The following is an 18,128-nucleotide window of genomic DNA, read 5'->3' on the forward strand; positions in this document are numbered from 1 at the left end:
TTACCTTTCCAGTTTTGCTTAATCTCATATCTGTGCTTTGATTTTTCATAGCAATTCTTTGATTTCAGATGGCCACCTCCAATGATCTAGGCTCATCAAACTCAATCCTGTCTATGAATGCAATCAGTAATCCACTAAGGAATCTTTGAATCTTGGCCTTCTCCTCCTTGAGGTAAGGCACATACCTCAGTAGTTCCAAGAACCTACTAGTGTACTTCTCATCTATCATCGATCCTATTTTTAGCTCATAAAATTCTTTTTCCTTGTCATCAAAGTATCTCTCTGATAGATACTTCTTCTTGAATAGTATCTTGAATTGATTCCAAGACAAGTCCTCCTCATGAATACCTTTTACATTCTTCACATCTTCCAACCAAATATCTTCTTTGCCTTTTAGACTGAAAGTAGCTATTCTGGCTTTCATGTTCTCTAAATAATCGCACAACCTTAAGAACGTCCTCATACCAAGCAACCATGCCTCTACATCCTGTGATTTCTTTAAATCTCCATCTAATGTAGGTGCCTTTTCTTTCTTAAATTCATACGTTAAATATCCTCTATCACTCCTCCTTAAGGATGATAACGACAAAGATCGTAGTGCCTATTTGAATTAGAACTAGAATAGTACTTGTGTCTATCACCTCTCCTATCCAAAGGGTCTAACAACCTGCCATATCTCATTGTGTCATCTCTACCCATCCTGAGACCACCATGAGACTTACGACCATATGCCCCATTAGTGTTTTTCTATTTCTCATGGTTGACCTGAAGTAGTCCCTGTCACTACATTTACCTCTGCTTGTTTCTCCTGTGCTTGCCTGATTCTGTCATTGTTTACCCTACAACTCCTTATTTATGCCTTTAATATTCTCAATGTATCTTCCAAATCCAAAGAGTTCCCAACACCATGCTTCTCATCTAGTCCATAGGGAGAGTCTTAGGAACTGTAATCTACCATCTTGGTAGTCATCTTTGATATTTCTTCCTGCAAGGTATATTATGTCAGCTAAACCAAATCAAAATAAACAAACATACCTTAGCATAATTCATGGAGGATACCTTGTCTACAAGACCAATGAATCAGTGTAATACATGTATAACATAATCATGACACCATATAGAAATACAACACATATGCACATAACCATATAACCATCATTCTAGCTAGAGTCTATTCATCAATGCATGACCTTAACAACAACACATACCATGACCTCATGCATGAAAACAACCATCAAATCACTATAAACGTGACCACATGTGAATACTAACATGCGTAAATAATGCCTAATCAACCATACATTCATGACAACACACTCGACAACAACACCATCAACTTCCCATTGCGACATCACTAAAACCATGACCCATACCATACAAATACGACAAGCACATGGTATCAAAACATTAAAAACACACATGAAACCGACATGAATGCATGACCAACAGACAACCCATCTAGTTTGAGGGGTGAACCATGCTCTGATACCACTCTGTAACACCCTCCTACCACATCTACCCAAGTAACCGGCCAACTGAGGTAAACATGTGACAAGAAGTTACTATGATTTGATTCAACCTCCTAATTCACCTTAAGGAAGTGGAACTAATGGAAACACACAAAACATACCTTCCACATCAGCTATTGGACTCCCAGGAACCATCCCAACAACTCAAGTAACTAGCCCCTGGGTCCCACTATGTTTTTAGACCATTAGAGTCTCAAACCCCCGCTTGATATGGCCATGCATGCATCCAAAGGGCTCTTGAAACTTCCATAAAATGGGCATGCCAACGTCAAGGGAATTTTCTTCTCAGTGCTGTGCCAACGTCCCCGATATTTGAGCCACTTTTTCAAGCCCATAGCTCAGGTCACTACCCAAAACTAAATGAAACCTTCAGAACATAAAGATAACAATGGAACAATGATACAAATGAAATTCCTTGAACAAGTACTTGACTGGACCCCTACTAGCAATGACATGCATTTTGACAAGCATGTCACAAATATGTAATCTAAAGATGTAAACAACAAATCTAAGCACATGGGTCTCGTACTCATCTAAGAATCATTAAGAAGCATTGATGCCTCAAAACATTAGTTGTAGTTTCATCCATTAAGCCATAGATACATTGTTCATTCATTTACAAGTGAAAACATGATGAGAGCCATACATAGCCATTGTCATAATACATGTTCATAACTAGCATAATAGCAACAAAAATACCAAGGAAACAAATAACCTAGGACGGGGGTTTTTACAATTACATTGACTGCACATTGTCATGACACTTGCAGATGGCTTATAAAAACACAAACCCTAAAAGTATTTCCCTCGTCATCTCATGCCTTCTAGAGGCTTAAAATATTTTTGAAATTACATTAAATTTATAGGAAATTATTTCACCTTCAACAACTGACATGGTGCCCTTTCTGGAAGCATCTTGAAACTAATTTCATTTTTGGGTTGTTCGATTCTCTTGTATCAAAGTCCCTCCCTTGAATTTTTTTATGATTTCCTAATCATGTGTCTTTGTTGGTGCATCTCATCCATCTCCTTCTCTATCTTTAGTCTCCAAATGCATCTTTGAGTGAGTTGCAATCACTCCTCAATCACATCTCACCTACTCTCCTCCTCTAGCTTAGACTTTTGGTGTCTCAGTTCACCTCCTCTAGAACCTATAGAGCTTCCTCACTCATCTGGTTGTTGCAAAATTGCTTACCTACTTGGATGATTCTACCCACAACTGCAGTTTTCGAATCGTTGCGCAACTTCTACCCAACCACAACTAGAAGTTGCTCTTCTATAGAAAATATTTCCTTCTTCTTGTGCTCTAATACCACTAGATGCAGCCAAATTCTGGGGTCTAAATTGACCTTCAGATGGATCAAAATCCCATGAGCTTGTGGGTTATGGGCCCATGATAACTAACTCTCTCATCATTTGATGCAACAATTGAAATGTAATTTCCATCAAACCCAAAACTCATAGCATTCCCAAGGCTATTGACATTACATGCTAGCACTTAATCACATGGTTTGAATTTCCACCACAAGATTGAGTTCCAACTTGACACAAAGATTGGGGTTTAATTATATTCAGGGGTTGGATGGGCTGAGAGGTTGGTCATTTTTTATAATCCATGATAGCTTTACTTTGTGTAGGTCCCGACCAACTGAATAGGTGCCACCCAAGTCAGAGGTTTGGGAGGTCGGAGCTCTTCTCCCAACCTCTTGCTTTTGTGTTGCGACTGATCTTTTAGGTCCCAACTCCTTTGTTATCTTAAGCGATGACTTCAAACTATGAATGATTTTGGCCCTCTTTCTAATTAGGCTTTGAGTAGCTAATGAGAAAAGAAAAAAAAATTCATAGATCTAATAACACACATGATCTCTCTCTCTCTCTCTCTCTCTCTCTCTCTCTCTCTCTCTCTCTCTCTCTCTATATATATATATATATATATATATGACGATTAGATATATGCCGCCTCTCTAGTCCTGACACCACACCATTTTCCTTAGTATTACATTGATTGGCCACTGTCCTAAAACTCATATGTGGCTTATAGAAGCATAAAACCCTAAAAATTTCCCCTCACCAGCTCATGCCTTCTAGAGGCTTCAAATATTTCAAATATTACAAAAAATTTAGAGGAAACTGTGTCCTCTTCAAGGACTGCCATGATGCCCTTTCTAGAATTTCGAGGTGTGTCGATAAAAGTGTTAATATTCGAGTAGTTTATATTTGAGAAGTTAGTTTAGTACTCTAAAATATTTTTAGGGTTGTAATATGATTCACAGAGACCATTAAGGCACATTTAACCCCTAAGTATTTAAGTTAAACCTTTATATGTCTTCACATTAGAGAGGGTCATAAAGAAACATATAAATTCTATTTAAGCCCTCCTATTTATCTTTATATTATGAATATTTAGGTACATTAACTTTATGTTATTAGCACATAATTGAACTATGGAGACTAATAATCAATTATAAGTGTTTAGTTTTGATTTTACATGTTAGGGGGTAAGTTGGTTTCAATACTCGTAAACGCTATCAATTCCTTTCCCTAAGATGCTTGGAATTTAATTACTTTATTTGGGATTGCAAATTTCATGTAAGGATACCTTAATATTTTATAATTTTAAAAAACCTATCTAACAAACACTCAACCTTATTTTCCTATACTTGATCCACCCTATTGAGAGTGTTAAGACTCATTTCATTAAAAATAATCCTGTAACGATAGGCTATACGTTATAGTATGCTATAGTTGATGGTTGATATCCTTGAATAACAATCCATATTTAGTGAGACTAACCAAGTAGATGTTGGTAGAGTCATTCTAAGGAGAGGTTTAAACTATAATTGACTAAGTATAGGCATACAATTTAGTTTGTTGTATTTGGTCAACCTTTGGTTTATATTATAGTGACAATTTAGAAGAAAAGGATATATGTTGTCAATACTCGGATATTTGGCTTCTAATTTTATACATCACATTACATATATTTTTGAGTAGTAATGTAATATAATATGCATTTTCATAGCGAGTCATATTTCCCAAATACTTTCAGGTTCATAGTGAGCCATATTCTCCAAGCTATATTAAGTGGAAGAGTTTTTCTTTGTATCTTTGTTTGTACACCAAACCATGATTTCTCCTCTATGATCCAAGTGGGTATCCGTGAAATATCATGGTCAATACTTTTTATTTTTATTTTTTTACCATTTGAGGTTTACAAGCCCATGGTTTTGGTAAATTGCAGTATCCACCCATGACATTTGCAAGGTGGAAGAAAATAAAACAAATAGTGGAAGGGCATGACTCCTAGGTAAAGGCACTTTATATATATCTATATCTATATATCTATATATATATATACATATATATATATATATATATATATATATATATATATATATATATATATATATATATATATATATATATATATATATATATATATATATATATAAGTGCCTTTTCACCTAGAAGTTGTGCACTTTCACTATATATCTATATATATATATACATATACATACATATACATACGATGTCTTCATTTGTAAAAGGAAGCACCCTTTTTAGTTCATGATGTAAAGGGATACACTTGTTTCCCTTCATGATGTAGACATAAAACATTTTTTCATCTGATAAAGAGATATCTTTCTATATTATTGTTCTCTTTATTTAGTTTTCCATTTGTTGTTATGTAATAAAGACATTTTTTTTTCCATATTATTATTCCCTAATTAATTTATTTTATGTCTAACAACATTTAGTCCCATTCCTCTCATGGCCCATATTAATGATATCAAATCAATCTACTCCTTATCATTTCCTAGCACATGGCCCAATGAAGTTATGGTATAAAGAGTTGAATATCAAGAGAGTTTCAATTGAGGATAACCACTCTTGTAAACCTAATTAACCTCCCATGATGGAAGAAAATAGGAATGATATAGTAGAAGATACCATCAAGTCGTTTCTTGAGGAAGCAATCATGTGATAGAGGAATGAGATGATGGAAAATTTCACTGAAACCCTTCAATAACTACTATTAGCGACATAGAGACATTCAACAAGAAATAATTTTGAATGTATGACACCCTTCAAGGTGAAACTTAACTTTCATATACCCTTGCTTCAAGGCCACATAGATGTAGATTCAATATAGAAAAGGTTGAAAACGATTGAGTGTTATTACTTTATCCAAACAAAATTGATAGTGAAAAGATCAAATTTTCACTCGTTAAAATGCTTCTCCATGTCAAAGCTTTGTGGGAAAGTCATTCAGATGGATACACTACACATAAATCTATGCCATTTGAAAAAAAACCCACTTGGGAAGAATTTTTTATTTCCCTTAAGGAGTAATTTTACCATTTGGGGTACTATGATGACTATTACACAATATGAACCACTCTATGAGAAAGGAGAAACCAAATAGTTCAAAAGTACACCAATGTTTTTAATGCCTTGTGTTCAAATTTGGGAATCAAAGAATCTGAGTAGCACTTGGCTCTAAGGTACCATGGTGGTGTACATTAGCACATCAAAACAAATCTATATTTCTTAGAAATATCCTCATTAGGAGTTGCTTGTCAATAACTGTCAAAGTTGACTAGAAATTGAAGTATCAAAATAAGTAAGAGTTTGGGTTTGCAAATTCTCCACAATGGACGGTTAGAAAAGGAGGCCCTAACTTGTAGAACAAGGGAAAGAACAAGGAGATCTAACCTCAGGACAACTAGCCCAAATAATAATAAAGGACACTAAAACATGGTGTGAAGCCCATCTCATTTGTCCGAAAGGAGCTGCTTCATACACCACCAATGAGATAGTAGAGATGTTATTTTAAGTTCTCAAGAAACATTCTATTTATCCCTTTTTACCTTTCCTCTGGTCATGAATCCCTATGAATACCATTGGTGTCTAATCCTTAGGCCAAACCACATAATATTGACAACATTACTTCCTTTAGTGGGGGTTCCCTCTTTTACCATCTCCACCCTTCCTAACTTGTAAGAACAATGATCCATTTATTAGATAAACTAAGTGACCAAGTGATTCATTTTTCATCATTAGTATACACTTCATGTTGACCCAACCCTTGTTGTATTCAATATAGTCCAAATAATTAATTATCAACTAATTGTAGAAACATTAGCTAGTAGATGGTTAAATCAAACCCTAAGTTCCTTTACAGTGATTTTTGGCATAATATTTTTTTTTAACATACTATACATGAATATTCCCCAACTCTTGTGTATAGGAGAATCTAATGACCAAATAAAAATGAAGATAGATTAGAATTCTAGATAATCCAGTATCTTAAAATTCCTAAATGAATCCACTCATAATTCAAAACAGTTTTTGAGATACACTAGGAAGACTTCACATGAAAAATTCACTTGAAAACTTTTAGAGTGGTTCACTTCACCATTTAAAATATTCAAAAATTTAAACATAGATAACTCTAACTTTGATTTAAATTTTATAGATCACTCTAATTATTATTGTTAATTATACTTCATAATATATAATGTGGTATTTATATCTCATAATATATATACAATGCATTGAATTGACTTACCAAGTAATGTATATATACCACAACAAATTAACTTCACAATATAATAATTTAATGATAATTCTACTCCATAATATAAATAAATATGTAATTATAATCTATATGGAATTTATGTACCTAATTCTTCATTGTAAATGTGAATCGTTAAATGTCAAACCATTTGTTAAATTTTACTAAAACCCAACAAATCAAAAACCAATATATGACTTTTTCTCCATATAGTATATGGATATCCAATGATAACTCTACTCCATAATATAAATACAACTGTTATTATAATCTTTACGATGGATTTATGTACTAATTTTTCATTGTAAATGTGAATCGTTAAACGTCAAACCATTAGTTAAATTTTACTAAAACCCAACAAATCAAAAACCAATATATGACTTTTTCTCCATATAGTATATGGATATTATAGTTTTCTTATCACAAAATTGTGAAATATATTTTACTTCTTATTAGTCCCTTGCCAACAGGGACTATTAGTAATCGATTTTTGATGATAGCATTAGTCTCTTTTAAGTTTAACCTAAAGTTTTTAGTTTTCACGCTTCTTTTATTTCTTAAATAACCTATCAGATTTGATATTAAGATTTCCATGGCCAATAAGATGTTTGACCATCTTATTTAGTCTCTCCCCAAGGGAGTTGAAGCATAGTGGTTATATTATGCATTCATTGGACTTACTTAATTGATTTTTGTTTCAGTAATGGAAGTAATGCTAATATTAATATGTAAACATTAAATGTTTGTTTATTTCAGATGCTTTGGACGTTTGTAACAGTATACAAACGACACTCCACATGGCTCGACATACCAGTTGGCTTTGTGCATCCCATGGTGTAGTGTCTAACATAACGAGATCGACTATCATTGGCTGGCAATAGTATAGGAAGGAGAAGAGAGCAGGAAGTAGGTAGTGTCGATTATTGACGCACGCGTATTGGGGGAATGTAGCCTGATGATCCTAAACATGCAAGCACACACAGGACTTTGCATGTCCTGAAAATGGTATTGACTCTGGCGATATCTTGTAGTAGTTTGGAAAAGTTCAGATCTCAGATGAGGAAAGACTTCATGCATTTACCACCGCATATGATGTTGGCAAGAAATTTGTTGAAGGTTGTGCTAAGTGTACACTGTCTTCTTTGCAATATGTTAAATGACTGGCAATTTCTTCAATGCTAATTTGTTTATACTGACTGAGCCTCCTATCCTTCTCATGTGCTTTCCAACTTTTCAAGGGACTTGGTATTCTTTACCCACAAGATTGGATGAAAAAATTCTGTCAGTCCCTGCCAACAGGGACTATTAGTAATCGATTTTCGATGATAGCATTAGTCTCTTTTAAATTTAACCTAAAGTTTTTAGCTTTCACGCTCCTCTTATTTCTTAAATAACCTATCAAATTTGATATCAAGATTTCCATGGCCAATAAGATGTTTGATCATGTTATTTGGCCTCTCCCCAAGGTAGCTGAAGGATAATGGTTATATTATGCATTCATTGGACTTATTTAATTGATTTTTGTTTTAGTAATGGAGGTAATGCTAACATTAATCTGGAAACATTAAATGTTTGTTTATTTCAGATGCTTCAGACATTTGTAACAGTATAAAAAGGGCACTCCACATGGCTCAACACACCAGGTGGCTTTGTGCATGCCATGGTGTGGTGTCTAACATAACAGGATCAACTATTGTTGGCTGGCGGTAGTATAGGAAGGAGGAGAGAGCAGGAAGTAGGTAGTGTCGGTTGTCGACTCACGCGTATTGGGGGAATGCAGCCTAATGATCCTAAATATGCAAGCACACACAGGACTTTGCATGTCCTGAAAATGGCATTGACTTTGGCAATTTCTTGTGGCAGTTTGGAAAAGTTCAGATGAGAAAAGACTTCATGCATTTACCACCGCATATGATGCTGGCAAGAAATTTGTTGAAGGTTGCGCTAAGTGTACACTGTCTTCTTTGCAATATGTTAAATGACTGGCAATTTCTTCAGTGCTAATGTAATATGTTAAATGACTGGCAATTTCTTCAGTGCTAATGTAATATGTTAAATGACTGGCAATTTCTTCAGTGCTAATCTGTTTATACTGACTGAGCCTCCTATCCTTCTCATGTGCTTTCCAACTTTTCCAGGGACTGGGTATTCTTTACCCGCAAGATTGGATGAAAATATTTTGTCAGGCCATTTGTTGCGTTTGTGTTTGGAGCACCAGAAGCTTTCCCAGTCATCCTGTGCAAAATACAATATTTACAAGGTTATTTACCATGAATAATTGTAGAACATCTGGTTTTGTTTGAGGATATAGTGTAAGGATGCGAAAGTTCTCTTAATCTCAAGTTTTGGTTGCATGCAGGATTCAAATACATACGAGATGGCATTAATGGTAGAACCCCTTCTGAGACTTCAAGAAAGGGTTAATGTTCTCCTGAAGGAGTTTCATGAACATCCAATGTTGCAGCAGATTCTACAAATTATTGGGACACTTCTTGGCATCTCTCTTAATTCTCCATTAATGAAAGTTATTTTCTTCATCCAAGGAAGCAAATCATGGCTTTATTTCTTATCTCTTTAGAATACAATTTCGATAATTTCATTTTCAGATTGTACTTTAATTTTAACAAACATGCAACATACTTTATGCGGGCCCTCATTGGTGTGCAATTTTTACTGCATAGATCACAACTATATGAGAAAACCACTTCAATAATGGTTTCTTTGAAAGGTATTCAAAGTTCTTATTTGGTGAAAGTCAATCTGGTCAATCAGTTCAGGTCAGGAGAACAAAACCAATATGCTTTAGCTAATTCAAATCTAATAAATCTGGTGTTTCCCAGTAATAATTCCTAGTGTGAGTCATTTTATTTTTAGTCCAGAAAGAATAGCTTGTCAAAAAGAATGAGGTAATTATGAGGGGAAACATAAACAATTTTCTCTCAGCTGTTAAATGTAGAACATATGGATTTTTCGAAGCCTTTGACCAAACAAATTCTTTTATCCTGCAAATTGATTTCTGGAAATGCATTTATGTGCAGCCAAAGCATTTGAGCATTCCAATAGTGTTTGTCATCCAGGCACATACTAATTTTCTTTAAATACTCTGAAACCAGATCCTTCGAAAGAAGGGGAAGTACTACTTGCAATTAATTTCAATCTGGCCAAGAGTTGGAGGTCTTTGCATCTTGGATACAATATCTTCTGAGATGTCTTGAAGAGTCAAAATAGTTGTTGCATCTTCCCTTAGACTGATACATTCGTTGATGTTTTTAGTTCTGTGTTTCAAAGGAAAGAAGAAATAAAAGAAACGTTCTCAAAACTGAGTGAAGACCAGTGATCGCATGTGGGCTAGGTTTCTTACTTATAGAAACTAGCTAAGCTTCCTAAGGCATGAAGAGATAATGGGGGCTAAGAGAAAAAAAAAATCGACTAAAATGCTGAAAGAATCGCATGTCCAGGTAGAGAAAATTAGTTCCCTCCTGGGAAAGGAAATGGTATTCTTTTGTTGAGAAGAAAGTGGACTCTTTTCACCAAGAGAATGGTTTTAATGGGTAGAATGTGTACCTATCTATGCAGAATGAATACTACAGTATTTAATTTGCTATTATCAAAGGAAAAAAGCTAAAAAAACCTAAGACTATCATGTGGCTAAACTGGAAACCAACACTACACTGTGGCTAACCTGGAGATCAAAACCACACTGTCAGCAAAGAGGATGCTCCTACCTTTTCCCCTGCTTGTAGGTCAATTTCATTTTGGCGATGAGGTAGTATCTATCGAAATTACTATAGCGTATTAGCGCTCTCTTCCAATATATATATCCGTTGAACGGTCTCCAAATGCCACAGTTTCATACCTACTTCTGCATAAACTGGTTAAGCAAGAGATATGGTTTCTTCTTATGAAGTTTTAATCTCTTCCAGTTGGAGATGGAGGTTTTTTACCCACAGTTATTCCGCTGGCAGATTTCGCTTACCTGATAGTTATTCATGCTGTATCATCTTATTTTTTTCCAATAATAGGTAATGGAGTTTAGCAAGGATCCACTTCGCTTTGAATCCCTTCCTTCCTAGCATCGGACCTTCCTTGCATCGAAGGCACTGATAAAGAAAGAGGGTATTCCCCGGTCCAGTAGGTAGCTAGCTGTCGTGCATATATATTTAAGTTTATGAGACCTATATGAGTAGACCCATGTATATTCTTATTGCAAATGGAAAGGGATATGGAACTGCACGAAGGGTTTCCATTAACTGAATTTTCATCTGGAACGTGAATTTATATAATGCAGTTGTCCTTCGCTCGTACAAAAAGACAACACTGAACCTGAGCGTCAGTAGTCAAGAGGAAATCACTGATTTCTTGAACGGGGGAGCTAACTTAAATTTTCATATGATGACTTACCGTCCAGCAGCATTCTCTGCAACTAATGAACGGATGAATCTGATGATTGGACACAAGAAATGATTGGAATAAAGGTTAAAAAAAAAGGTAATATTCTTCCCCAACAGAATATACTAATTCTTTAGGAGGCACTATTTGATTTTTGGTCCAGTTGAAGATCAGCACAACAAAAGTAGATCCACCACCCTGCCTCACATCTCTTCCTATCCCAACAACTGATTCAGTTGTCTAAGCTAGTGATTCTGTATATTATTAAGACCCAGCACCAGTAACAGGAGTATATCCTAGTCCCATATCCATTTATAGAATAGATCTTGAGCGAAGGTAAGCCCCTGTAGTAGTTTCATATCCTTCAGCAGGGGTAGATGTTGTTGAAATTATAATTTCAAAACTGCAGATTTTTTCCCTGAGATGCGATCCATCGCAAATCGCAGATGTCACCCTTTCACCCGCTTCCTTTGTTATATGCGATGCGATCGCAGATCACATATCGCACTTCTTTTCTTGTCAACCTTCACCGCGTCCCTTCGATTGTTTGCGATTGCGATTTCGCGATGCGATCTGATCGCATATCGCAAATCGCATGATTCAACGGTTATGGAGGCGGTGGCACATTCTTTTCTCTTCCACCGATGCAATGGTGCGACATTGTGATAAGCCATGCATTAAATACCAGAAGATATTTTCAGCCGTGTAATAAATGAAATTTACAGCGGTTGGTAAATGTAGGTAGGATATTTTCTTCTATCTTATCGTTTAGAATCAGATATGTTTTTCAATATATATATATATATATATATATATAGATATATATATATATATATATATATATATATATATATATATATGTAATGAACAGCAGTTCTGTTAAGTATGTTGAAGAATCTGAGAGTTTCCCTCTTGTAATTTCTGAAATGCATAGCAATGCTCAGATAGTGAAATCAGATTCTGGAACTGAAGCGTTCCTGTTGTAATCCCTCTAGAGAGGAAGACATTTATGTAACAGTTTTCTTTTCTTTTTATATGATTAAGATCCTGTATTGAAATCAGAACGTTGTTCTCTGTGTATTTCTTTTGTGTTTGAAATCACCAGAAATTTCCATCATGGTATCAGAGCTGGTCTAGGCACTCAGTGAGTCAAAAACAGAGATTGTTTTTCACTGTAGGAGCTGTAAGAAGTTTGTTGAGCAGATCTTATCAAGCAGAGAAAGTTTTTTTTATTATACAGTCAGTATCTCTTCTTTATTTATACAGGTTAAGATGGCAGATGCTGGAACTGGTTTGACAAATTCCCAACTGCCACAGTTTAATGGGAAAAATTACAGTTATTGGTCCATAACAATGAAAGCATTGTTTGCTTCTCAAGGAATATGGGAGCTGGTTGAAACAGGCTATGCTGAACCTGCAGATGCAACAACACTGGCTGCTTTGACAGTAGCAGAAAGAGACCAGTTGAAGAGTGACAGGAAGAAGGATGCCAAAGCCCTCTTTTTCCTCTTCCAATCAGTACATGAAAGTGTTTTTCCGCGAATTGCAGCAGCAACAAAATCCAAGGAGGCATGGGATATTCTCAAAACTGCCTATCAAGGCATGGAGAAGGTGAAGACTGCAAAGTTGCAGATGTTGAGGAAAATCTCAGCATGAAGGAATCTGATACAATAGATTCATTCTTCACTCAGGTTATTGGCTTGATAACCCAGATAAGATCTCATGGTGAGATTCTTGAAGATAGAAGGATTGTAGAGAAAATCTTGAGAATTTTACCCTCAAGGTTTGAATCTATTGTGGTAGCAATAGAAGAAACAAAGGATCTCTCACAATTCATGGTAGATGAGCTGAGTGCTTCTCTTTTGTCTCATGAACACAGACTGAGTAGAGGAACAGATTCGTCTTTTGAGCAAGCATTCAAGACTTAGATGTCCTTTGGCTAAGGAAGAGGTCAAGGCAGAGAAAATAACAGAGGTCGTGGAAGAAGCCAAAACAAAGGCAGAAACAATCCTGCAAGCACAAGCGGAAGGAGCTGCAATCAGAACCAAGATGAAGGTTCAAGCAAAAAGCAAGCTCATGGACAAAGGTATGACAAATCCCAAGTCCAATGTCATTATTGTAGGAAATATGGGCACTATGCCAATGAATGTAGGAAAAAACAAAGTGACATGAATAATAGGAAGAATGCTAATTTTGCAAATGAAGAAGATAAGAATCCAAAGAACGTGCTGTTAACATGTAACATAGCACAAGACAAACATGAAGATTCTTGGTTCTTAGACTGAGGTTGTAGTAATCACATGACTGGAAATATTGAAATGTTTGCCAATCTGGATGAAAATGTGAAATCTGAGGTAATAACAGGAACTGATAGTAAGATATCTATCAAGGGTAAGGGCAGAGTCAGTATCCGAGCAAGAAATGGAGAACAGATGATTGTGCCAGATGTATACTATGTACCTGGTGTGAAATGTAATCTTTTGAGCATTGGACAGCTCATTAACAAAGGTTACAATGTGTTCTTCAAAGATGATTTGTGTACAATCAGAGACATACCTCCAAGTAAGAAGATCATTGCACAGGTGCAGATGACCAGCAATAGAATGTTTCCTCTCAAACTAAGGGCAGATTTAAAAGAAGGAAGAACTATTGCAGCTGTGACACAAGAAGTCTTTCAGGAACAAGTGAAAGATGTGAATTGGTTGTGGCATTTGAGATTTGGACATCTCAATTTCGAAGGCTTGAATCTGTTGCACAGAAAGGGAATGGTAAAGGGATTGCCATTGATCGAGAAACCGGACAACCTTTGTGAAGGCTGCATCTTGGGCAAGCAACACAAAGAAAACTTTCCAGCAGGAAAGAGTATAAGGGCAAAATAACCCTTGGAAATAGTTCACTCTGATGTGTGTGGACCGATGCAAGTACCATCATTTTCCGGAAATAAATATGTTTTAACTTTTACTCATGATTACACCAGAAAGACATGGGTGTATTTGCTGAAACAGAAGAGTGAAGTGTTTGAGAGATTCTCCCACTTCAAAACTCTTGTTGAGAAGCAGTGTAGGCATTATATCAAAGTGCTCAGAACAAATAGAGGAGGAGAGTACATCTCTCAAGATTTTTTGCGTTTTTTCAGAGAGAATGGCATACAAAAGCAGTTCACCGCAAGGTATACACCTCAGCAAAACGGTGTTGTTGAAAGAAAGAATAGGACCATTCTTGACATGGTCAGAAGTATGCTGAAGGAAAAACAATTGCCGCATGAGTATTGGGCAGAAGCTGTTACCTGCGCAGTTTACATCTTGAATAGATGCCCAACTAAAGCTGTCATGAACAAAATACCAGAAGAAGCATGGAGTGGTCAAAAGCAAACTGTCACTCACATGAGAGTATTCGGTTGTGTAGCATATGCACATGTACCGGATCAGCTAAGAAAAAAGGTTGACAATAAGGGGGAGAAGTGTGTCTTTATTGGCTATTGTGATGAGTCAAAAGCATACAAACTCTATAATCCATCCACCAAGAAATTGATAGTAAGCAGAGATGTGCAGTTCATTGAAGATGAAGCTTGGGATGGAAGTTTAGAGAAAACAGTGAATGTGAAGACAATGGTGTCTCATGAAGAAGAAGAGGAAGGAACAATAGCAAATAATCCTTCCTTGGTGGCTCGTCCTCCACCACAACGAATACAACAAACCACACCACAAGCTGGAATTCGAACAACCTTGAGAAGTCAAGGAAGTGCTTCTCCAAGCACATCACAGGGATCAGAAATACCCTCAAGTTTGGATGGAACTCCAAGCACACCAAGAAGACCAAGATTCAAAAATCTGAATGAGATTTATGAACAAGGAGAGGTAAGTAACAATACCGGTCTGAATTCATTATTCGCTTTGTACGGTCATGTTGATGACCCAATTCATTTTGAAGATGCTGTAAATGAAGATAAATGGATTGAAGTAATGAATGAAGAAATTGGTGCAATTGATAAGAGTAAAACATGGGAGTTAGTGGACCTCCCTAAAGGCAAAGATGCCATTGGAGTTAAGTGGGTCTATAAGACCAAAAGCAATGCTGAAGGCAAGATTGACAGGCACAAAGCAAGACTTGTTGTGAAAGGCTACAAGCAGCAACAAGGCAAAGACTATGATGAAACCTTTGCACCAGTAGCAAGGATGGAAACAGTCAGAACAATGTTGTCTATTGTAGCACAATGCAAATGGAAGATTTATCAGATGGATGTTAAATCTGCATTCCTGAATGGAGTATTAAAAGAAGAGGTTTATGTTGAACAACCTCCAGGCTATGAAATTGAAGGCCAACAGCATAAAGTCTGCAAACTGAAGAAGGCTCTTTATGGGCTGAAGCAAGCTCCAAGAGCATGGTACAGTAGAATAGATGCTTATCTGATTGAGAATGAGTTTGACAAGTGTGATGGTGAACCCACACTCTACATAAAATAGAATGACGATAAGATTCTTATTGTTGTTTTATATGTAGATGATTTAATTTTTATTAGCAATGATGCTTCTCTCATTGCTGATTTCAAAGCAGTCATGAAAAGTGAATTTGAAATGAATGACTTGGGCTTCTTAAGATATTTTCTTGGAATTGAAGTAGACCAAAGTGAAAATGGTGTTTTCATTTCTCAAGCTAAATATGTAGAAGCAGTGTTAAAGAGATTTAATATGCAGAACAACAAAGCAGCTGTGACTCCAACTATAATGGGGTTGAAATTGACCAAAGAAGACAATAGCAAGGATTTTGATCCAAAATTGTACAAGAGCATAGTTGGCAGCCTTATGTACTTGACTGCAACTAGGCCGGACATTATGCACGCTGTGAGTTTAATCTCCAGATTTATGGAAAGACCGAAAGAGACTCATTGGCAGGCAGCCAAGAGGATTCTACGGTACGTGAATGGAACGAAGGGGTTTGGTATTTTATACTCCTCTTCTGAAAGTTTCATGTTGACAGGTTACACTGACAGTGATTGGGCTGGAAGTGTTGATGATAGGAAAAGCACATCGGGATATGTGTTTCATATGGGATCCGGAGCCATCTCATGGGCTTCCAAGAAGCAACCGGTTGTGTCTTTGTCAACAACAGAGGCAGAGTATGTGGCAGCGACAGTAGCAGCATGCCAAGCAGTGTGGCTGAGAAGAGTTCTCAGAGATTTGTGTCATGAACAGGAAAATGGCACAACCATTTACTGTGACAATATCTCAGCAATAGCATTGTCTAAAAATTCTGTTTTTCATAAAAGAACAAAGCACATAGACACCAAATTTCACTTCATACGTGAATTGGCCAACAATGGTGAGATTGTTTCGCAACACTGTAGAAAAGATGATCAGTTAGCTGATATCTTGACAAAACCATTGGCAAAGAAAAGTTTTGATCATTTCAGGAAATGCCTGCGTATGCAGAAAAAACCCAACAGTTGAAATTAAAGGGGAGTGTTGAAATTATAATTTCAAAACTGTAGATTTTTTCCCTGCGATGCGATCCATCGCAAATCACAGATGTCACCCTTTCGCCCGCTTCCTTTGTTATATGCGATGCAATCACAGATCGCATATCGCACTTCTTTTCTTGTCAACCTTCACTGCGTCCCTTCAATTGTTTGCGATTGCGATTTCGCGATGCGATCTGATCACATATCGCAAATCGCATGATTCAATGGTTATGGAGGCGGTGGCACATTATTTTCTCTTCCGCTGATGCAATGGTGCGACATTGTGATAAGCCATGCATTAAATACCAGAAGATATTTTCAGCCGTGTAATAAATGAAATTTACAGTGGTTGGTAAATGTAGGTAGGATATTTTCTTCTATCTTATCGTTTAGAATCAGATATGTTTTTCAATATATATATATATATATGTAATGAACAACAGTTCTGTTAAGTATGTTGAAGAATCTGAGAGTTTCCCTCTTGTAATTTCTGAAATGCATAGCAATGCTCAGATAGTGAAATCAGATTGTGGAACTGAAGCGTTCCTGTTGTAAATCCCTCTGAGTCGAGGAAGATTATTTTGTAACAGTTTTCTTTTCTTTTTATATGATTAAGATCCTGTATCAAAACAGAACGTTGTTCTCTGTGTATTTCTTTTGTGTTTGAAATCACCAGAAATTTCCATCAGATGTAGCATATACTGTTGGAGACCCACCGGCGAAAGGTGATCCACCAGCATAAATCGATCCAACACCAACCTTAGTAGATTTAGTAGCAGAGACAGCATCAGTTTAAATCCCAGCCGTAGAGGCAGCTTAAGTAGAATAGGAAAAGGTAGTAGTAGATCCAGATGTTCCAGATCCCCCAGGAGCAGACGCATTTGACCGAGCACAACCACTAGCAAAGGCAGATATATCTATGGCATCTCAAGCAGCAGTATAAGTAGAACCAGAACCAGCAGCAAAGACAGTAGCACGAGCAGTTCCAAATCTAGTAATAGATCCAGCTGCAGTACTAGCTCCATTTCCAACACCAGCAACAGAGTAGTACTCCAGTTCCAACACCAGCAACAGAGGCATAAAAAAGAGAAGAGGCAACAACACGAGTGGTGAAAGCAGCAAAGGCATGGGGCAATTTTATTTATTTATTCAGTGGATTCAACACCTTAGAAGT

The 18,128-nt window shown here is 36.4% G+C and overlaps 1 long non-coding RNA gene across 1 annotated transcript; it reads left to right on the forward strand.

Annotated features, from left to right (window-relative positions):
* The first annotated feature begins 9,278 nt into the window (after positions 1–9,278).
* Positions 9,279–9,514, forward strand: LOC149162637 (uncharacterized). The gene is made up of 2 exons (XR_016261879.1): positions 9,279–9,367; positions 9,467–9,514. It is a non-coding gene; the product is annotated as an uncharacterized LOC149162637 (long non-coding RNA).
* Positions 9,515–18,128: the final 8,614 nt, after the last annotated feature.

The sequence above is a fragment of the Pinus tabuliformis genome, chromosome 5_2, assembly GCF_031772625.1.
Source record: "Pinus tabuliformis cultivar Carrire ecotype Pingquan chromosome 5_2, CPIR1, whole genome shotgun sequence".
NCBI lineage: Eukaryota > Viridiplantae > Streptophyta > Pinopsida > Pinales > Pinaceae > Pinus > Pinus tabuliformis.